At 36.2% G+C, this 24,445-nt stretch overlaps 1 pseudogene; it reads right to left on the bottom strand.

The window, feature by feature from the left end:
• LOC107723104 (focal adhesion kinase 1-like) overlaps window positions 1–21,943 on the bottom strand; it is a 55,883-nt pseudogene extending 33,940 nt beyond the window's left edge.
• Between the last annotated feature and the right edge of the window lie 2,502 nt (window positions 21,944–24,445).

The following is a 24,445-nucleotide window of genomic DNA, read 5'->3' as shown; positions in this document are numbered from 1 at the left end:
CAACAGAGGGCACTGCAGACCATTAAAGAAGTCTATCACCATTAAGGCAGAAATAATAAATCAGGAGAGTTAATACATGTAAATGACTTGTGGCTTTATTTTAATGAAGTGAATTAATTACCATCTAAACTCAACTCACCCCGAGAGCGCATTTAAAACACTCCTTATCAAATCTGTATATAGGTGAAAGGATCTCAAAGAACTTGAGGATACACTGCTCGTCGTTCAGATTGGCGAACTGTTTAAAAGTCTGCTGGATCAGTTTCCGCAGGGATTTAGCCTGCAAAGACAAAATACAATGACTTGTAATTAAAATACAACATTAATTACAAACCCTTAAAGGTGAAGTGTGTGAATTTTTTGAGATGATGAAATACTTCCTCCTATACAAGTTTAACAAGTATAAGTCAACTATATGCCATTCATAAAATGACTTAAGAGAGATTGTAAACACTGAAAGACTGCTCTGTTTCCTCTAGTTCAATCAATGGCACACGTTTGAGGCGGGACTACCTGTTTGGTCTTGCCTGATGCAAAAATTACACACTTCACCTTTAGGTGTAGACAGCAAGAGCCTTAATGCAACAAACTGGGACATTTGAACCTTTATACAAGGAAAAATACATTAATAAATTCATTCTCTAAATCAATATCTTCAGAGAGAAGGAATTGAGGCCTGTGAATCATTTTGATGGCTCAAGAATAAGACCACAGAAAATCGCTAAATGTATGAATAAAAATGTCTGCAGCAGTTAGGACATAGTTTTATCTCAATAAGCGGTCTTAATCGAAATTTAAAATGACAAGCAGGTTCCTAAAAGCATTCAAACCAATCTTTAATGGTGTAAACAAGCCCTGTCAAATTACACAAACATTTTCAAGAAGTATTCATTATTCAGAGATGATAATTAGACAAGTGGAATCAGGGTCCTCTCCTTGAGAGATTGAATATTTGTAAGTCTAAAGGTTCTCGAATTAAAAACCCTAAAACTGGTCAGTAATTCTCTCTTCCCTCTTGACATGGGCTTGGGTTTCCATGGCAACCAATGAAAAGGAGGTGATTTTGGGCTGCTTTGGGGTAGAATGTAAAATATAAAACAGAAGAGCAGAAGAGAGTGAAAGCCACAAAATATGCAGAAAATCTCCTTTATAATAAAGAACAGGGAAATCCCTCGGGAGCACAAATGCCATTTCCATTCTCAATCTCAATTCCCAAATGCATTTAAACACACACAATTAGAATTTACTCTAACAATTAATGATGCAACGAGCAGAAAAAAATTAGCAGCACCGAAGATTATTACTGCAAAACTGCAAAGGTGAACTGCATAATATTTGGATATTAAAATATTTTCTTTTTTTGTTTGTTTTTTAATATAAAAATAAATATTTATGTACATTTATTTTTATGAATAGAAAAAAAATCTCTGTTATTTTATTTAATTTAAAGCCATTCATGGGTTATTTTCTTTTAAAAGGGTAAAAATCATGGCAATTTATCTGTATAGAAATGTTCACAATAAATATTATACCAAACTTTACAAATAACAGCACTTCACAAACAGCTCAAATAACAGTAGACAGTATGCCACAGCACACTAAAAGACTGAAATGGACTAGGTAGGTCAGGTGGAAAAGGAAACTGGCTCTCTGGCAAGCTGCATTTCATTAGAACGGTTCCCTTCAGTGGCTTCTTCAGAGAGAGAGAAGGAAAACAGAACTGGGCCAAAACATCTCAGGGGTGTGAGACCACAGAGGAAGCCAGGCAGGTAATATCATTGATTTTGCCTGAACAATAGCATTTTCTCACATCCAATAAATCAAGACAACCACTGTCTTGAGGAAGCCATCGCAGGAGCATAAGAAATGTCTTATTACCTTTACCGAGTCTAATAAACTCTTTGGAAAGAATCTCCGCAGACCAACGTCCTTCCTGCAGGGAGAGGATACCAGAAATACATTGACTTCAGTCTTTAAAGAAAGTGAAACATCCGATTTTGGGGTAAAAGCACAAGAAATGAGACCGCAACTTGTTTGTGACTGAGCCATTATTACAGATTATTGTCTCTTCCAGTGTAAAGCAACACTACAGTAATGGAGACCCTGCACCACTGCAGGAGATACGCAAAGATCAATTATACACTACTAAAAATAGATCAGACAGGTTTCAGTGGGCCATGCAACATGTACTAGTTATTCTGACCCATATACACACAATCTGAAAGGAAAAGAGATGAAGAGAAATCCTCTAATGGTTCAAAGAACTACTGTACTCCTTTCAGTCTAGTATGAGCTTGGTTTGAAGTACACTGACAGCATTACATCATAAGTGAACACTGCAGTAATATGAGAATGAGAACCGATTGGAATTTAATTTCTCACATAATGTTCAGGCACAATGCAAAAAAGTTAATCCAAGTTTCTGTCATGACAGTGACAACACTTTTTTTTTTTGTGGTGTCATGCCAGGTTTCCCTATGGAAGCCCATGTTTGGTAATTGCACATTTTTCTCACAACTGTGACTATTTCTATTGCTTTTGTATATCTCACAACTGCAACCTTATTTCTCCCGATTACTCTTAATTGTGACTTTACATTTCGCAAATGTCAACTTTATTTATCACAAAACAAAGTAAAGTTTATTTTTAACTTTCTCACAGCTACTTTTTTTTAATTCTGAGGTGAAAAAACATCACAACTAATTGGACCAAAATCCCTCAAGTTAAATAAAATAATGCTGCCTGAAGAAACATATAATTAATGTAAATATGGACACCAATGATCCAAACATAGACAGCATTACTTACTCTAATAATTCATAATTAGATTTTTTATCCAGGGCGTTTCCACGCATGTCCCTGAAAAACCGCCTGTAACAGAGAAGAGATTTATCTGAATTCAGTCTTAAGTCATGGAAAAACACTTACATTTACTAATTTAAACTACCGTTGAAAAGTTTGGGGTGGGTAAGAGATCTTTTTGGAAAAAAAAAATTATAATCTCTCACCAACACTGCATTTATTTGATCAAAAATACTGAAAAATTGTGAAAACGTATTACAAATTTAAAAAAATATTATTCCTGTGATGGCTCAGCTGAATTTTCATCTTTCTGTGTCCAACTTTCAGTGTCACATGATCCTTCAGAAATCATTCTAATATGCTGATTTGGTGCTCAAGAAACATTTCTTATTATTATCAATGTTGAAAACAGTTGTGTTACTTAATATTTTGTGGAAAGGGCAATACATTTTTTCAGGATTCTTTGATGAATTACCGATCCCAAACCTTTGAACGGTATTGTGTATCACATACCTGATTTCAAGGCAGCCAAGTTTAAGTGCTACAACTTGATCAATATGATCGGCAATCTCCATCATATAATCACTTTTCACCTGGGCACACAGAGATTTATATTAGGCAAGGCAAGGAGAAAGGTACAAGGCAACACTGACCATACAGGTTGGATAATGACAGAATTTATAATTTCCCTCCTCCTCTGGAACAGGCCGATACTGCATGTCAAATAAATAAAAAATAAATAATATGACCTGATAGTTTCAATTTAAAACAAACACAATAATACTGAGCTAATTTGCTAGTCATGAAGTTAATGACGTTTGATGTAGTTTAATGTACTTTCCTCACAATCCATTTAAATCAAACATTCTTGTTATTCCTAATTTACTATCCTGTTATATTTTCTATAGATCGCCACAAAAGGACCAGGTGGAATTGGTTTCGGTGACTTTCATGTCGACACCATAGAAGAGAGAAAAGAACTTATTACAGGGCCAGTCACCTGTCGGTTAAGTGTTTTACAATGGCGATTGTGAGCTTATGGTTTGATCTTTGTAACCTGGCAGGGATCAAACCAGTTACGGACCCTAAGCCTTGAACACTAAACCACCTTTCAGTTTCTTTTGCTAAAGCACTGTGTGGGTGAATCTCACGAAAATGGGTCATATTTCACCCCAAAATAAAATAAAAAAATAAATACATACACATTACACAATGTAAAATATAAAGATAAATGCAATTTACATGAAGAAAAAGAAACCTAGAGTAGGGACTATTATTTTGTTTGCAATTTTTTTGCATTGTGACATTTTCACGACAATGATGGTTCTCATTTTTGCTAAAAATCTAACATTAAAATCTGCAAAAATTAAAGCAGTACAACAAAGACCACCATGATGTGGAAATATTTTTACAATTTAATGTAGGGCTGCACAATTAATCGAATTTCTAATCGCGATTACAATTATGGATGCCACAATTACGTAATCAATCAAAGCGGCAATTAAACGTTCAAAGTCCACTTATGTTATTCTGCGTGCTTAAGATGTTTGAGGCTTAATACTATAGAAAAGCTTAGGTTTTTCAGTTAGAGTGTTTTCAGCTTGTTTATTTTCATATAAAAATATGGCATGCAGTTGCATCAAACAATGGTATAAACATCATTCAATGTAAATTGTGATAATCATAATTAATAATCGCAATTACAATTTCAAGGGAATAATCGACAATTATGATTTTTGTCATAATCGTGCAGCCCTAATTTAATGTTTTTTTTTTGTTTGTTTTTTGCAATACTGTACTGAGACCTGGAGAGTGAACATGCTTAATAGTCATGGAAATAATATCAAATTGCAAAACATTGTATTGGTGCTACAATATTGGTTTCACTGACCTAATAAAATAAAATATTAAAAACTATAGTTTACAGCTTCATTTTATTTTGGAGTGAAATACCCCCCACCAGCATGTTTTTGACAGGTTTCGTGTGACTCACCCATGTGGTGTTGGAAGAGAGGAGGAAGTGTCTATACAGAGACATTAGCGGAAGGTTTGGCAGCAGAACACAGGCTGCCAGATTAAACTATCCATCACCTGATGATAAAAGTAGTTGAGAGTTGGCTGGTCCTCAGTAAACTGGTTTAAAAATCCTTTAGGCAAGTATCGAATCCGTAGCTCATATCTGGAGAGAGAAGAGAGAGGGAAAGAAATGATCTAATAACAAAACACACTCCACATGCTGTAAGCTCTACCTGTAGAATCTCTGCATAAAGCTCAAAATAATCACACAGGAATATCAATCACAAGTGATCAACAATGATTGGCAGCCCAATCACAACAGATGCCTTAGAAAATGAAGCCCTCAGGTTGAACACCTTTACTGTGTGCCTAAATGGTTCAGATTATAGAGCCGTTTACTCATCTTCCCTTTAATATGGGATCCGTTTAGAGATGCTGGTGAGACAAGATCGTCTAGTCTGCCAGAAAACACAATTACCGTAGTATTAGTATTAGTGCTCTCAGCAGCTGTCTGTCTGGGAGGTAAAAATCACACCCCGTTCTCTCACAGCTGGTTCACTGTCTGCTCTCAATTACGCTAAATTAGTTTTACACATCTCTCTACCTGAGCAGGAGGCAGAATGCTGAGGCACCTGCCTCACACGTTCAAAACAATGTTCTCTAAACCAGCTATGGATGATGCACCTGGAACTTGCTGCCATCTGCCTCACACATAATGCACAGAACATGAAGACAAACTTTGTTTTGTGGAACCATTTTTTAACTTCAAACCATTGTTTACGGCTAAAATACGAGTCCTCCATCCATAATATTGCTTTCTCTAGTGGAAAAGCTGTCTCGTCTGAATCAGGAGTTTACAAGCAAAAACAGTCCAAAACAGTTCTGAACAGAAATGTCTGTGGATTTTGATGTGAGGGATGGATGTTTCACTGGAGGAAAATTTATTAAGGATTATGAATTGGTATTTTTCATCAGCAGCGACGATTTAAAGTTAAAATAACCTAATGATGGATTTATTTCTTACAAACACGCTGCTTCTCGCTTCACAAAATGTTAATTGATGGACTTGAGCTGTGCTGTGGATTAATGTGATGTTTTTATCAGCTGTTTGAACTCTCATTGACGGCACCCATTCACTACAGAGGAAGGATACACTGGTGAGCAAGTGATGTGATGCTAAATTTCCCCAAATCTGTTCCGATGAAGAAACAAACTCCTCTGCATCTTGGATGACCTGAGGGGGAGTAGATTTTAGGCAAATTTTAATTTTTGGTGTGAACTATTCCTTTCAGTTCTTAGCTCATTCTATAGCATTTGTGCAAAAACAGTTACTTTTATGAAGATTTAAGATGATCCAAAACCCGAGAAGAGATGAAGCCTACCCCTCCCAGGACCTCAGATGACAACATACAAACTACCAAATTTTCCTTACATTACTGAATTAATTTTGATCACAACATATAATCAATGCTGTTAATCGGGTTCACCATTTCTGTTTGATTACATCATTAACTAACTGCATGACTTTTACTATCCTAGAACTGTACATTTCTGCCATATGGACAACACCTTGACATATTTACCACTGATAAACTACTCCTAATTTTAATGTAGAAACTTTAATTTGCTGTGTATCATGAAAAGCACTATACAAATAAAAATGAATTAAATTGAATTGAACTGAATTTGAAGTTATATCATATGTTGTGGTTTTGCTACAGCTTCAATATCAAAACAACTGCAGAAACGCTGTTTCTCCACGATCAGGCCCATCAAAATATCACCAGTAAAACTGATTCTTCTTCATATGCTAGCACAGATTCCCCCCAAAACAGAGCAGTATTATTAAAATAGAACCAGTTTGGATTTCTGGTTTAAATCAGTTTATCACACCGTACTTTAGGCTGTGCTGAATAATAACATTATTCCATGTGGGAAACATGATAATACACAATGAAAAACGAGAGGGAGCCTGCAGTTAAATCCTATCCATTTCTTTTTAATTTCTGCACAAACTGAAGAGGAGGAATTTAACCTGCTGATCCGCATTTGCAGAGGGTAAAATGTCTTGCTTTAAAGCAAATGCTGCATGTATTTATCAGGGCTCTGCTGGAGTGCAAACAGAATCAAGCTCATCCTTTGAACCACGGACTTCCCCGGTAAACGCATAAAAAGCCCATTGATTCATAATGAATGGTTGAAGAAAGAAGATGGCTGAAACAAGCCCTGGGCTGCGTGAATGGAATATAAACAATAGAGCAATTAAAGCATGGACTGCTTTATTTAGCTTCATTAAGATAAAACTCACTATAACGAGCCACATTCATTCTGAAGCTCCGCCCACTGGGTCACCCTCATCGTGATGCAGAATTATTCACCCCCACTGTATGAATTATACATAAGCCATTATATCATCCTTTCATCCTCTAGAAGAACAGCACATTCACCCTGATAATGCTTTACAACAGAACGATGTGCAGTGTCATCCTCATAAAACAGGCATGACCCAGATATAACATGGCACGTATTTGATATAAAGACTTTGGAACAAGACTCCGGTTTTATGCAATTAAACAAGGGAAAGTTTGCATAATTTAACACTTTTCTGGATGGTTTTATGCTCAAACCACCATCATTTCTTTCAATAGACCACTAGTGACAGTAGGGACCAGCAGACAAAGAAAATAATATAAAAGATAATAATGTACCACAGCCCCACAGTGGTCTCAAGATGTCAAAGTTGTGCTATTTCAGAGATGTACGAGGTGTTTTGATTGTATTACAGACAGAAACATCAAGCAGGAGGGGGAACAATGACAGAAATAAGTGGTGGCAAACTTTACTAAGCCCCTGTACGGCCACACAGACATGCCACAATCTAAAGCATGATTACTTTCCTCTACAGAAAGCTCACGGTTTGGTTCTCTTTTCATTTTAAATGCATATAAAAAAATAAGTGATGAGAACACATTCAAAGTAAACTAGACACTTGAACTACACATTGTTTCAAAGGCTAATGTTGATAGTGATATCAAAAATGTATGGTAGCCAATATAATGTTATCAGCCAAGTCATTGGCCTGACTATATATATAGGTTTGTCACTAATAAAGAGATCTTAAAAAAAAAAAGACAAAATACCTTACCAACTTTTATCCCACTAGTGTCACCAAATTAAATTGAAATCATATTGAACTACCTTGCAAACGTTTGGGGTCAGATCTTTTTGAAATAAATTAATACATTTATTCAGCAAGGATGCATTAAATTCATCAAAGGTGACAGTGAATACATTTATAATGTAAAAAAAATTATATTTCTAAACTTTCTATTCATCAAAGAATGAATCACAGTAATGCATCAAGGAAAAATGCATCACAGCTTCCACAAAATATTGAGCAGCACAACTGTTTTCAACATTGATAATAACAAGCAATGCTTCTTGGGCACCAAATCGGTATATTAGAATGATTTCCAAAGGATCATGTGACACTGAAAACTGGAGTAATGAATGCTGAAAATTCAGCTTTGGCTAAAACAGGAATTAAATACATCTTAAATATAACTATTTGAAACTGTAATAATATTTCACAATAGTACTGTTTTTACTGTAATAAATGATTAAATAAATGCAGCCTTGGTGAGCGCAAGAGATTTCCTTTAAAAAGATTTTAAAATCTTACTAACACCAAATTTTTGAACGGTAGTGTAGGTTCTGAATAATCTCCTTGTTTGCCATTGGCTGAAAAACAGACAGACCAACCCTGTACTGTTTATTTATTAACTGATAAATAAACAGTTAATAAATAAACCAACTATTAACTGTAACAATGTTTTTATGCTTATGATACCAGCATGGAAACAGTGACTCACCTCCAGTCGTCCTGGGGATGGCTGTGCTCGTACCGCTCCCTCACGTGAGACACGCCCATGTCGGGGTGGAGCCAATGAACTTCACCTGTTCTCAGGTGGCTCAGGCGCAGACCAAAGCAGGACACACACCTCACCTTATGGATGTCCACGATCTTCTGTATAATGCCCTGAAAAACACACACAAGCATTTGGTGACAACATATAGCACTCTATAAAAGTTTAGCAGGACACATCTCACAGAAAATAAGGGAGAATATTCTGAGAAAAATAGGTTCGAAGCCAGAAGAGTTTCAGTTTAATCTTTCTTTGATTAATGTGTCATGTTATGGGTCAGTAAGTTCTGTGGTTCAAATCAATATAAGAGAGCAATGGCAAGAGAGGAGATGGATGAGGCCAAGAGAGAACAGGATGTTCAAGAGTCTGCGGAGGCATAATATACAATGTCTAACAGGATGGAAAAACTGTTATTTAATTTATTATGCAAACTGCAAAATGCATGAGCCATGAGGCAAGAACTGATAAGCCACATTAGTGTGTGGTGAATAATTTTCAATCTCCTTACAGACATCATAAACTACTAATATAAGAAGTCTAAAAAACAAATAACATTTTAAAAAGAGAAAACCTGGCTTAATCATAGGGCTTTATCACACTAAAACAGCCTGCAATAACTCACAGATTTCATCTTAGACGTCAATTCAATCTATTTCATTTATTGAAGTAGTGTGAGTTAATGTGACACTTCTGTGGCAGTAGTCTGTTTAGTTTGGGCCAGGTTCGGATGAGGTTCAGACCTGATAAGCATCAGATGTAAACCTGGATAAAACAGCAGAGAACTGAGACAATGGCAGCCATGTGAAGGATGAAAGCAGGACAATACGCTTTGAAGTCGTACGGCTACTTGGCTTCAAAAACCAACCTCATTAAATAATTTAGAGTAGCATGCCATTGTCTGAGGGGGTTTTACCACGAGTGTTCTAGGCCACTGCAAGCTGCATTCTGAATAATGCTGAAAAGCCTGGAGCTCAGAGGAAATATCCTCTTTAGTCCTGCACAGGAATGTTTGTGGTGTAACTGTCAGTTTCAATAAGGCTAATGTACAAAAACAAAAATTAAGCATCACAAATACACAATTTAGAACTTAAAAAGTCACTTAAAAAAATCCTACTACCAATAATAGAGCAACTGATAAAACTCCAGAAATTAGCCAATAATTATGTTTTACTGAAAAGCTCATATGATCATCTATTGTCTGTTTGCTTTCAATAATGATGAATGAAAAAATCTATTTAGTAATATGACTGTGTAATACGTTTGTTATTAATTTACATTTTTGAAAGATAATAAAAAAAGCTCCCAAATAGAATTCTGCATGCATAATTTCATATCAAAACATTATAATAAAAAATATGGATACCTGCCATATAAACAAAAATCTGATATTATCAGCCTCAATATTAGCAAAAAATGTATAAGAACAATGACAACGAATTTTTCTCTCTTGGCCGCAACGATATGATATGATATGATAATGATATGGTCCGATATGGTATTCTACATCCTGGAGAACATTAAGAGGGCCAGCTGATCTGCAGACTCACCCTGACATCGGTTGAGTCCCCGTGTCGGATGTTGCTGGCCCAGGTGCAGGGTTCACTACTGCTCTCGAAGTAGTGGAAGACTCTGAGTACACGCTCCAGAGCCCCTGCCGTGCGCTCCATCCCTGCACTGAAGCGAGGCTTGACCCCCTGGTTCAAAATATTTGTTGTTATTATTATTATTGTTATTATTTTTAACATTTCTTAAATCTTTATAGTTACAGAATAATTGATTATTCTAATATCCGTTTGTTTGTTCTAATAATCAACAAAAATGGAAAAAGCTTGCAGGAACAATGATAATTGAATTCAATTGAATATTTCTGACATTTTTATTGTTGTTTGTGCTACAAATATGATCTGAAGTATTATGGGAAAGTTATTGTAAATGGATGAACTATCAGCTTTGCAATGCCTTCAGTCTGTTTAGTCTTGTAATAATAATACTAATCAGATCACCGCATAATGGAATATTCTTGTTCAGAATAAAAACAAACACACATTAATCAGAGCACAAACATTCATTTCCAATGAAGAATGCACAGATGAATCAAAACACACTGACAAGACAATGAAAGCTCTCAGTCAAGTCAGTTTAGAGGTGTCACCTGAACACAACGACTGAGGCAATGAACGGAAGCAGGGCAATCCTAAGACTTTGGATCTACACTGATAAAGAAGACCGTCTCATCAGCTCGATATTCAACTGTCAGAGCAAAATATACAGCAGGATGCTGCACACACGAACAGGAGGTTGGACTCCTGGGAGGAAATAAAGGAAAAGGTCCAGATACCAACACTTCAGACAGATGTCTCCTGCAATCATGCCAGGCCAGTGGCCTTGGGGACTATGATAGTGTCAGATATTTTGGCAGAAGAGCTACAAGTGCAACAATCCATGATGGCAAACTACAGCATTCCAGAGCTGCAAGGTCAACACAACAATGGCTGACTGTTTCACGTCAGCTAAATCAGCCCAAAACATTCTCACGATGTGTCTACCACTCTATCATAAGGTTACAGCTAAGCATAAAGGTGACAATAACCCTACATGGTCTTTATCATAAAATAAACCATGAATGAAACAGATGAGTGGTCAGTTGCACTGGACATTGTACATTATTTAAACAATCAGAATCAAGTATTCCACAGAGAACACTGGAATATACAGTAATGAAATAAATATTAGCCGTTATAATCACACAAAAGCATTTTACATCTATAAATAATTCCAAAAAGTATGAAAACAAACAAACAAAATTAGGGTCATCCATACATTAAAACTCTGCAAAAAGGAAATGAAATCAGCGTGAAACCACCTGGTAAGCCTATAGGACACATTTTATGACAGCTTTTAGTTTCAGTTCATTCTGAGCGCCTCTCCTACCTTTTCTGAAGAAGGGCCAGCAGGTACACGCCAGCGTGGATCTCAATAGCTCAGAGCTTAAACAGCCCCCTAAAAACACAAACAATGAGCCTGCGAAAGCGACTTAAGTTCAAAGCACACATACACTCTGGTGGGTCCGAAGGACGTCAACAAAGCATAAAATCCATGTTGTCACTACTGTCAGTCTTTTGGTACATATTTCAGACATAAATGCTCTCTCACACATATTCAAACAGACAATACATTTTAGTAGCTTCCTCTGTGTGACATCATATCCTGCTTATCATAATGTGTCCATGCTTCATGTAACCAGCGATCCAGTTCCTGTCCACTTGGCCTGAGGAGACCAGGAAAATACACAACACTTCCTGACAAGACGGTCATGAGTCAAAGTCAAAGACCTGGATTCCACAGCCCTAAAATCACAACACTGGGGTTAAACCAGCTGATAGACCACAAGCACTCGCACCGGACTATACACACACGCGACTGAACTCGCCCACAAGTAAACACGCGTGGTTAAATGGGACCTTGGCCAGGAGGAGGAGTTCACACACATATCTGACTGAAAACACTGGAGCTTTGCATTTACAATGCAATCAAATTTCAGCATATAGCAACTGAAGTTACTGAACAATGCATTTCTACTACATAGCCTACTACAAAAAAAACCCCTCAAAATTCTTGATACTAAAATTTTCTACACAAAGACATTGCATAAACAGTTTATATATGGATACGTCACAACAGGGAAGACAAGACCATTGCAACTTCTGTTTCATACTGACTTTATTGATTTTACTGACAGTCCTAGTTTCTGTAAATTCTGTTTGAAAAGATATACAAGAAGAAATATCTTTGAATATTGTTTTGGACAATAGGAAGCCTTCGAGTCAAAAATGTCAAGAACAACTACAGTGAGCCAGCTGAACACATTTCAAATCTCAGATCTTTTGAATGATCCTAAAACATTATGAATCCTGACACTAAATATGGCTTGCACAGTAACGCCTGTGAGTATTGTATTTAGCTGTGCCATTTCCATAGAGGAAAGCGGTGGCATTACAATGGATGAAATAAGAAAATGACTGAACGATTGTTCATTCACTGTGCATAAGATAATTCACATGAATGTCCTTGACTGAACCAGAGGCAAGAGAGAGAAGCTTTGTTTCTGTACTCATTGACTTCAGTAGGATTTTCCAAAATCTCAGTCATCCAGTAGTATGAATTGTTATAATTTGTACCCCCCAAATACTTTGCTTCCTTTTACTTAACTGATGAATAGTGTCTCAAAAGAACATTGCATACAATGAGACGGAACTCAGGTACTCCGATCACAACATAAAAATCTACGCTCAAAGTCTAAGCCAAGCAAAGCAAAACACATACAAAAACAAAACCAGAAACAAAACAAAAAAGCAAACATTCAAATAAAAAATAAATAAACAAATTAAAAAAAACAAGACAAAAAATAAAGACAAAATCAAAGCAAAGAAAAGCAAAACACACACAAAAACAAAACCTGCAACAAGAACCAGAAACAAAACAAACCATAACACAAAACAAACCAAACACGAAAAACAAAAATGTTCAAACAAACATTCTACAAACTATTGCTATAAACATAATTCAGATCAAAGTGAAGACACTGCCTGGACATATCTGTGTCATACTCATTTTATCTGGCAGGAGTACACATGTGCTGCATTCACCTTATCTTTCACCCAGCAATCAATGGTCTTTTCAAAGAGCTCACTCTCCACCAGAGAGACTGGACGCCACACAACAAGCTCCTGTATCTGAGCTCAAGAAACGTAAGCTGAGACATCTGATAGTGAGAGTGGTCTCCCTCAATGTCTCTTTCTCACTTAACGTCTCTTTCTCTGCCTCCTCCAGAGCTATAGGTTAAACGGAAGATGAATCGGGGGGGGGCTCTTTTCTAGGGCTGTGCAATTAAAGGGGTGGTTCATTGTGATTTCACTTTTTTAACGTTAGTTAGTGTCTAATGTTGCTGTTTATTAACACACTTGAAGTATACTGACAATTAGTCTGGCTGCAAGTATACTTGGTATACTTTTTTTTCACTAGGGAAAGCTTTAATCAGGATAAAACCGTATATTAAAAGCTAACATAAGCAGTAGCATTTGCAAATAACAGCTTATCTAAAAGTATGAGACAACAAACAAAAAGCATAGGCCTACCATTAAAAGCCATGCTTGCACAGGTTCTGCACGATCCTCTTCAATAATATCCTCTGCTTCTCAATCAGGCTCAAACTGATAAGCAATACTAACGATGCACAATACAACCGGAGCACATGCCGCCGAGGTGAGGGGCAGGACGTTTAGACACGCACTAGAGGTGGTTTAGCCGTTTCTCAGAGAAGGGACAGAGCGGTGTGGAATAAAGGTAAATTTTGTGAAAATAATGCGTTTTAAAAAAAAAACAAAGCATTAACACATGTTAGACTGCACCCCTTAAACACAATCACGCCTAGAAAAAACCCAGTGAACCACCCCTTGAAAAAGCATTTTCAGAAACAACGTTTGGATTTGAAATCAAAATAATGGATAAATGTTGTGTTTGTGGTAAACAGCCGCGGATCAGGAGCGGACTGCAAACGCGTCCTGTGCGAAAGCAAAATGAGTCCGTGCTGCTTCTGCACCGCATACACATACTGTATACGCACTGCAGACAGAGCACGTGTGAACTTGACGCGACAAATCTATTTCAACATCTGAGGCAATGCCACAAAGAGCTCTATGACCAATGCACGGCAAAAAAAAATCCCTGGACACGGGATTTTTTTTTCTTTTTTTTCTGCCATATATGTCTATTCTAGAGACATTTTGTTACACCTTTACTTAGTGATTATTTTGCCTTATGTCTGTTCTAGAGACATGTTACAGCTTTTTGATAACGCTCTAATTGGTTTTCTTTTGGAAATATGTTTCAAATTCACACTGAATGCATTAACGACTGTAAAGCTTGTCCGTGTGTGTCAAAATCGTGATTAAAATCGAAATCGCAAAATTGATCAAAGAAATCGTGATAGGTTTTTTTTTTCCATATCGCATAGTCCTACTCTTTTCATAGGGTAATTCTGCACAGACACATGGGTAGAGGATTCAGTCTCTCACAAGAAGACACCAAAGCAGGCATACAGATTATCTGCAGCAAATATACAGGCCTCAGGCAGAGAGCGTAAAAATTGGATGGTTCTGTGCATCTGGAATGGTTTATTCTAATTCCGTGCTTAATTTCTCTACAGACAGAAGCTGAAAAGAATTAAAAAAGAAAGAAAGAGTCTGACATTACTATTAGCTGGTCAAATAAAGCGGAAGGTGCTTCCGGTAACATGGCAGCAGGTGGCATTGTGATTTCGGTTTTGGCGTTTATTATGGTTTGTAATTTGTGCCCATCAAAGCGAAACCTTCTCTGATGATGAGCGATGCTTTAATGTTTTTTCGGAAGAAAGATGCGACGTGATATCTATTGGTTACGGGCGAAATTGGAATCCGGATCGTACTTGGCTGAACGGAATTCCGCTGTTGTACAGGTACGAACGAGTGTCATGCAGTGACAGGGCTCCAAATATTAACAGCATAGCTAATAATACATCCCACCTTTTCATGGATAATGGCGTGGTCGTGATCGTGCTGCGAGGTCTAGTTTGGAGAGGACAGTTTGCCGGGGAGGACGTGTTGTGGACCAGAAAGTCACCAAACACGATGAGAGCTTAGTTTATGAAGAGACTCTTCCAGTATCAAGATATTCTGCCGATTTGTTTGGGGACTATTTTGACACAAAAGGTTTACATTTTGTGCACTTAAATATAAGGAGTTTGTTAACTAAGATTGATGAAATAAGGTGCTTACTTAATTATTTGGGTCTAAAAATAATTTGAATAAGGTTTCTAAGATGTCTGTCAAGGTGGGGGATTGTTTAATATCAAATAAAACTTCTGTTAATTATCTTGGATGTGTCCTTGACAATGATTTAAGTGGTGTAAGTATTCAAAACTATTTTTATGAGGAACTGGAGTTTGTTTTGAACAACAATAATGACGATTTGACAAAAGAATGTATTATTATGGGGGATTTTAATACAAATGTAGCTAATAGAAAAGGGGACGATTTTAAAGCTTTACAGTCATTATGCCAATTATTCCATTTAACCCAAATAATAAACAAATCTACAAGAGTTTGGGAAGGTGGGGAAAGTACCATCGATCTTATTTTGGTATCTGATTAAAAATATATTTCCCAGAAAGGAGTAATTGAATACGGTATCAGTGATCATAATATCATTTTTTGTACAAGAAAACGTAGTAAAATAAGATTTAGTAATCATAAAACAGTACGTTAATGCTAGGACAAAATTTCTTGCCAGACATTTTAATTTTCTTGATAAACAGAATATAAAATTACTTGCATCATGTTTAGTGTCATGTCATTTCGAATATGCATGTATTTCTTGGATGTCTGATTTGTCTCGTGGTTGGTTGGATAAGTTACAAAAATCTCAGAATAAATTGATATGGTTAGTTTCAGAGTTTAGTCGTTTTACACATGTGGAGGTTTCCCATTTTAAGTGTCTTGATTGGTTACCTATAGAAAGCAGACTAGAACATATTAAATGATAAATGGTACATAAGATTATCAATAACAGAGCCCCTTCATATTTTAATGTATTTTTTCCTAGGGTAAATGAGCAACATTGTTATAAAACTAGGCAAAGTCTGGACTGGAGTTTGTTTTGAACAACAATAATGACGATTTGGCAAAAGAATGTATTATTATGGGGGATTTTAATACAAATATAGCTAATAGAAAAGGGGATAATTTTAAAGCTTTACAGTCATTATGCCAATTATTCCATTTAACCCAAATAATAAACAAATCTACTAGAGTTTGGGAAGGTGGGGAAAGTACCATCGATCTTATTTTGGTATCTGATGAAAAATATATTTCCCAGAAAGGAGTAATTGAATACGGTATCAGTGATCATAATATCATTTTTTGTACAAGAAAACGTAGTAAAATAAGATTTAGTAATCATAAAACAGTACGAACTAGATCGTTAAAAAATATAATATTGAAGTTTTTAAAGACTATCTGAAAAGAGTTAATTGGAATGATATTCAAAATATCTCAATAGTTGATGATGCTTGGAAAAATTGTAAAGTTTTATTTCTTAAAGTAGTGGACAAAATTGCCCCCCTTAGACAGGTGAGAGTTAAGCAAAGACCTAGTCCTTGGATGGATCAGAAAATATTGGAAATATTACAAAATAGGAATAGGGCTCTCTTGATTTATAGGAGAACTAAGAAACTTAGGACAGAAAAATATAAAGGAGGCAAAACGTAATTTTATTAAGGAACAAATTCAAGAAAACAAAGAAGATCCTATAGAACATATTAAATTAAAAATGGTACATAAGATTATCAATAACAGAGCTCCTTCATATTTTAATGTATTTTTTCCTAGGGTAAATGAGCAACATTGTTATAAAACTAGGCAAAGTCTCATGGATATTACATTATGTCGTTTTAAAACTATGTATGGTCGTAGGTCTTTTAGATATTCTGGGGCACTTTTGTGGAATAAGTTACCTCTGAACATTAAAGGTATTTTGAATATGGTTAGTTTTAGTTTAAAAGACAAAAGTTGGTTCTTAAGTAGGTTGTTTTGTTGATGAATTTGTATGACGTACGTGGTTATTAAATAGGTTCCATTCAATTGGTAAATCGAAATTTTCTGTATCAAAGTTAGGTCTAGATATTGATGGCAAGATAGAATTTGATAAAATATAAAGTCACTAATAAATTTAATTCATTCTTTTCATTAATTGCTAATAGTCTAGTTGATAAGCTTCCTCTGTCCAAAGGAAATTATAGGATTGATTTTGTTAAGAGATTTTATTTAAAACAAGGGGTGTTGCCAAATAGTTTTTCTTTTGCTAAAGTTAATGTAAATCAAATTACTAAAATGCTAGAAGAGCTTCAAGTGTCCAAGTCAACTGGGCTGGACGATATTCCAGCTAGATTCTTAAGAGATGCTGCAGATATTATAGCTCCAACTATTACATTTATTGTTAATCTTTCCTTGGAAAATTGTATATTTCCATCTGATATGAAGTTAGCTAAAATTATTCCGTTATTCAAAAAAAGGTAACAGATACAATCTTGGAAACTATCGCCCAATCTCCATTCTTAATGTGGCCTCAACATTTTTTAGAAAGAATTGTGTATAAACAGATGTATGAGTATTTAAGTAAGAGTAGTTTAATTTATGATTTTCAGTCAGGTTTTAGGAAATCTTATTCGACTGATACTTCTTTACTTTATTTAACAGAGTTTATAAGAAGGCAGATTGATGAAGGTAAAATGTGTGGTATGGTACTTTTAGACCTCCAGAAAGCGTTTGACACTGTAAATCATTCAATACTTTTAGATAAGTTAAGTGTCATGGGTTTTTCAAGTAAAGTGATAGCCTGGTTGAATTCTTATTTAACTGGGAGAGTTGGTTGTTTTGTTGATGAATTTGTATGACGTACGTGGTTATTTGTGACTGTAAATTTTTGTAAATGTGGAATTTTATTGTAATTTTTGTATTTATAATGCAGTGCCAGTGTACCTTACCGGGAGTGAAGTTTGTGCTTTACATCAAGGACCACAATGGAAATAAATTTTGTTTTAAACTTTATTGTGTTATCCTTGATGAATAGAGTGTATTCACTACTTTTTTGTCAAATAAAACATAAACATAAACATACTTTGGCCTATCAGATCTAAAACCTTGGACAATACTTTTGCCTTGTCATTGCTCTCCGTGTCCTCATTTCTTTGTTCTTGGCTTATAGAGAATGTCAGTTTTCCAATCTTTTTATGCACATTACACCATATGGCTACGGTGTCTGTCATTCTCCCTTCAGACACACTGTTAATTCTCATCTTTTAATGGCTATAAAACCTGCATTTGGTGCACGGAAAAGGAAGCCGTCTGACTGTGGTGGAGACAAGCAAGCCATGCAGGAAATCTGATTTCATCTATTTGGCCCGGATGGTTAGAGAAGAAACAAAAGGATGCTCACATGGGGTAGGAATGAGTTTAACACACACTGCGTTTATGATAAAACAAAAAAATGACAATTTATATTCTAAAAAAATAAAAAATGCAGTGGCAGTGGGCTGTAAATTGCAATCGCTGTGTGAATTAGGGCGAAACTGCCAAGGCAAAAATGTGAGAAAAGCATCTAAAGTAGCTGTCAATCAGTGTGCCTTTAGTATATTAATTCATAAAGGCATATAATCTCCAATTAACTACAGTATAGCTGAGATTAGTTTAACTCAATTAACACAAAGTAATTGTCCAGCAACCTCAGAGGAGTCTGTATAGGAAAGCTAATATCAGAATCCCTATTAGCATTTTTAAATGATCAACATTTGTCTGATTGAGCAAATAAAATAAAATAACAAAATAAAATAAAATAGCCAACATATCTGTATCATTACCATTCATCATCCCCTCAATGAAACTCACAGATAGCTCTCTCTGACAATAATTATCAGTATATTTATTATTTAGTATGTGTCAAGCTTCCTACACACACACACACACACACACACACACACACTCAGCTGAGCACCGTTGGGAATTCACCCCTCAGTATAATGAAGCTACACTCCACCTACATGACTGGTTTTGCACTGATGTCAGCGGACAGATAATCAGGCTGACAGCTGCTCTCTGATTGTTCATTAAACTCAGCCTAATGAGCTGGAGATAGACAGAAAGTTGAATTCTCATCCCTATATTACAGAAGAGATCCTTTAGTAGGGATGATTTTCATTGAAACAATCCATATTAAAAAATTAATAATTGAAAGAAACAAGCCAATTTAAATAACTTTGGCCAGACTTGCACACAGGATAGCAGTATAAATCAGCTAATTTTGGAACTAAGAAGGGTAAACACAAGCACACAGACCACTCATCCACAGGCAAATGCAAGTAAAAATAGTCTTTGATGAGTGAATAAAACATTACATGACTCAAATCAGATTGACATGTATGATTCAAATCCAAGACTATTAAAGAAAACATCGGCTGCAATCTTTTTTTGTCCAGAACTCAATGCATGCTATATGTAGGCAACATACAAAATTAGGAACAAAATCATATTATGTGACCATGGACCACAAAGCCAGTCAAAAAGATTTATACATCATCTGAAAGCTGAATAAATAAGCTTTCCATTGATGTATGGTTATGATATGACAATATTTGGCCGAGATACAACTATTTGAAAATCTGGAATCTGAGTGTGCAAAAAAAGTCAAAATATTGAGAAAATCGCCTTTAAAGTTGTCCAAATGAAGTTCTTAGCAATGCATATTACTAATCAAAAATTAAGTTTTAATATATTTACAGTAAGAAATTTACAAAATATCTTCATGGAACATGATCTTTACTTAATATCCTAATGATTTTTGGCATAAAAGAAAAATCAATAATTTTGACCCATACAATGTATTGTTGGCTATTGCTACAAATATACCCCAGCGACTTAAGACTGGTTTTGTGGTCCAGGGAAACTTCTGCTGCTGAGAAACCCAGAATTGTGAAAAAGGTACATTGCACTTTTCTTTTTTTCCCTGCAGACTCTTTTGTTTTGTTTTGTTTTGTGTTATTGGGCAGGGCTTGGCAATCTGGGCAAATCAGAAGCAATTCTCCTTTTTGTATTAAAATTCTTGGTAACACATTAGGTGTGTCCCAATTCACATACGAATGTGTGATTTTGTGCCGTTTTGTAGTATCAATAATTTTGGCCCATACAATGTAGTTTTGGCTATTGCTACAAATATACCCCAGCGACTTAAGACTGGTTTTGTGGTCCAGGGTCACATATGCAGCGTAATGGATTGGTACTATACTACCATCAAACGTTTGGGGTAAGTCAAATAGTGTGTGTTTTTTTTATTTTTTTTATTAATATGTTTATTCAGCAAGGATGAATTAAATTGTTCAAATCTGAAAGTAACAATATGTACAATGTTACAAAATATTTTTAATAATGATGTTCTATTGAAATTTCTATTCATCAAAGAATCCTAAAAAATGTACCATGGTTTACACAAAAATATTAAGCAGCACAACTGTTTACAACTTTAATGTGACACCAAAGACTGGAGTAATGGCTTCTGAAAATTCAGTTCTGCCAAAGGAATAAATTACATTTTAAAATATATTCATATAGTAAACATTTTAAATGGTAATAATATTTCACAAAATTTATAAATATAAATAAATATTTTAAAAATCTTATCGACCCCAAAACTTTTAAATGGTAGTGTAATCCATATGATAAAATAATATTTTCTATATGGTGGTATGATACGGCACAGTGATTAAAAATTAATAACCTGACCATCATGATTCTTCAACAAACATGATAGATGTTGGATTGTATGTAGAATTGTAACACAACAGCCCTACTAATTCAGATCATGTGCTAGCAGTCATCTGCCGAGATATTAAAGCAACCCCAATTCAACATAACCATAAAGGACTGCAGCAGAAATCTAGAGACGAAACCCACAGAGAGGTCATATCGGAGCTCCTACACCTTTCATTTCTCCTAAACCACCATTAAATCAATATACCACATCCTGTAAGACAGATCGAGTGTGAAATGGTATCGTGGAGGTTTTCTGGAAACGGGTTGCAGTGCTGTATCTGGGTGACATACTTGGCAGAGGGGGAGGGTAGGAGGAGTAGACGCAGGCTCCTCGTGCCCAGCACAGAGGGAAGGGACTGCAGCCGCTGCTCTCCATCCGCTGGCCTCCGCTCTCGTCTCTCTCCCAGGCCCAGCGGCTCTCCGACTCCCTGGCACAGTCATAGGGAGCAGGGGGTGACCCCGGCCCACCGCAACGCACTGTAACCAGGCCACCAGGGATGGCCCTCAGAGGCCTTGGATGAGGCGTGGTGTGAGGTCGCAGGAAGGTGATTGGTCAGCTGACCGAAGCGCTAATCCAGGAGTGCGAAAATATGAAGTGATCAGCTAGGCTGTGTGGTTACAGGAATGAGGATGGCAGGTAGATATGCGAAAACGTGAGGCGTGCCGGTCTCGTTTCCCTCAGCAGCGCTTTTTGAAAACCACCAGCAAGAGCAGTGGAAAAAGATCCAGAAGTGACAGGGAAATCCCACAGCTGTCTAGAGTAATCCAAAGAATGGATGCAGCAGGCGAGGCTGGAACAAAATCAGAAATGTTGACAAGAATAATCCTCACATACTAAAACGCTTCCTTTTAGCTGCCTTTCTAAAGTTCATCCAGAGAGACGCTGCGGTGACGGCGTGTGTAATTTTCACAATGTGTGTCAGGAGAGAAAGTGTGCTTACGAGGGAGGGATGAGAAAGAGAGAAAGAATCAGGCCAACTGAAATAAGAGGAGGGGCCTCTTTAAATATGCTAATGAGTTCTGTGAAACCAACTGCTACTGGCTGACCAGCTCATGTTTACAAAACACAGACCACTGAGTCAAAAGAAGCGGCCGATCAGGTTTTTCAGGGTGTGGGTTTGACCAGGATTATTCAGCTGGGCGGTCCGGCTTCTGTTTACATTCTCGGGATTGTGTTGCATATTTAAATACAAAGCATTATTGTTTCTAAGAACCCCTAATCACCTTATGAATGATGGTAGAAGTGTTATATGCTTCACTAAAAGGACATCTGTGGGCTGCTCGCAGAGATTCATGTGGAGAGGGACTGAAGGAATGTCCGTCAGCTACCTGACAAAGGCTCAAGGAAGGAAGTCTGTTTCCTGTTTTTGACAACAGCCCATACTTGCAGAGATGCACATAAATAAACGATGAAACATCACTGCAAATTAAGCTAAAGTTTATTTAGTAAATGAGTGCATCATCAGCCTTTACGATTTGCATAACTTGCATAATTATTTATGCTGATGAACATGAAGAAATCGGTCTATAAGGTACTTTGGCAATGTCCTGAAGAAATATTTCAGCATTTTTGTGTAATCCCAAACATGCCATTTCAGCTTAGTATCTACAGTTAAATCCTTGTTCTGTCTAGTTTACTCTATCTATGGGAAATTACATAAGAGATTTACTATAATTCAGTCTGTAATAACATTGCAATCTGTCTATATTAAAGTTTTGCTAAAATAGGTTGAAATATAAAGCAGAAATAGAGTCAGACAAAGAGCAAGTGAGATTGTTACAGTATCACTTAGAATTTAAAGTACTGAACCTATATAAAAATACAATTATATAAAATATATATATATATTTTTTTTGATAAATAGTCATGCACCACACACAAAGGTCTTAATGGGGTCGTATGGTGCTATTTTAAAGATCATTATTTTGTGTATTTGGTGTAACAGAATATGCTGACATGCTTTAATGTTCAAAAAACACATTATTTTTCAAATACTGTACATTATTGTAGGTCTTCTATGCCCCGCCTCTCTCAAACACGTCGTTTTCAACAAAGCCCCCTTTTTTAAATCTTATTAAACTGAACACCAAGCTTTTGTCAAAAATAAAGCCTTATCTTCGACACACAAATATAACGTGTACTTTATCTTTGATTACAAACAAACAAAGAAACAAAAATTAATAAACAAAGCCAACCACCTAATAAATAATATGTGTCAGTACTGGGTCAATAGTATGTAACAAGCATTACTTTTATTTGTATCAATACTACAGCGAGAATAAAAGTTATGCTTTCTTTCTTTGCGTGAACATTTGGGTGCATTATGCTAATATTTCCACATAGTGACGTAGACATGTGGGGGCGTGTTAGAATGAGCCATTTTAGGTAGGCGTGGTTGACTCTTAACTTTTATAAAGAATATCTCTTTGGATTTGAGACTTTAGTCTTTGCAACTTTACAGATCTTCTTTATGCACCAAGAGCTTGTAACACTCCAAAGAGAAATGAAAATTTCGCATCATATCGCATCATATGACCCCTTTAATACAGGAAGAACTGTTAAATCATACCAGTAGATTTTTGCGTTATTTTGTGCTTATAATCCGAGTCATAACTTACTTCTGATTGCAAAACATAACGCAGAAAATGATTTGCTGTTATTTAACAGTTTCATCTTGCCATGTTTGCCAGAGATATCCATTACCATTCCAAGCACTCATTCCCTATAGGGAGGGCAAACAGGTCACTTCCTGCTATATTAACCGCATTCTCAAATATCAGCTAATAGGCCCCATTTTGTGCTTAATAATGGTCTCCATAGATGCCACACAGACAAACAGGAACCCTGCTGTTTAAAAAGGCCCTCCTTCCTTCCAACAGTAATGCCCTTGGCGATGGAAAGAATCAAGGTTAAAAATATGAAACATTCGCTGATTGGTGGGGCATCCTGAATGTGTTTGGACAATGTTGCAATTCCTCAGAAAACGATGAATGAATTGAGAATGCACCAGTAAACTACACATTAGGGATGTAACGATTAACTGCGAGCCAGTTGAAAATCGATTCAAATATGTGACGATTCAAATCGGTTGAGATGCTAAACCAATCGCGATTCATTTAGGAGTAGGAGTTTATATGAATGCATGTCTGAGGGGAACTTACTGTCTTTAGAAAAGTTTAGATGGTATTTTTTCTTTTCATCTTGCCTCTGTATAATGCATATTAAAGTTCTTTGTTTACAGCGGAAACGCTTTAAGCGCCACCTGCTGGCAGAGAGTGAATCTGCATCTCATTCAGCTCCGCTGT

The sequence above is a fragment of the Sinocyclocheilus rhinocerous genome, unplaced genomic scaffold (assembly GCF_001515625.1).
Source record: "Sinocyclocheilus rhinocerous isolate Xijiao unplaced genomic scaffold, SAMN03320098_v1.1 scaffold5110, whole genome shotgun sequence".
NCBI lineage: Eukaryota > Metazoa > Chordata > Actinopteri > Cypriniformes > Cyprinidae > Sinocyclocheilus > Sinocyclocheilus rhinocerous.
The sequence above is the reverse complement of the archived record's forward strand: the minus strand, read 5'-3'. Positions and strand labels throughout refer to the sequence as shown.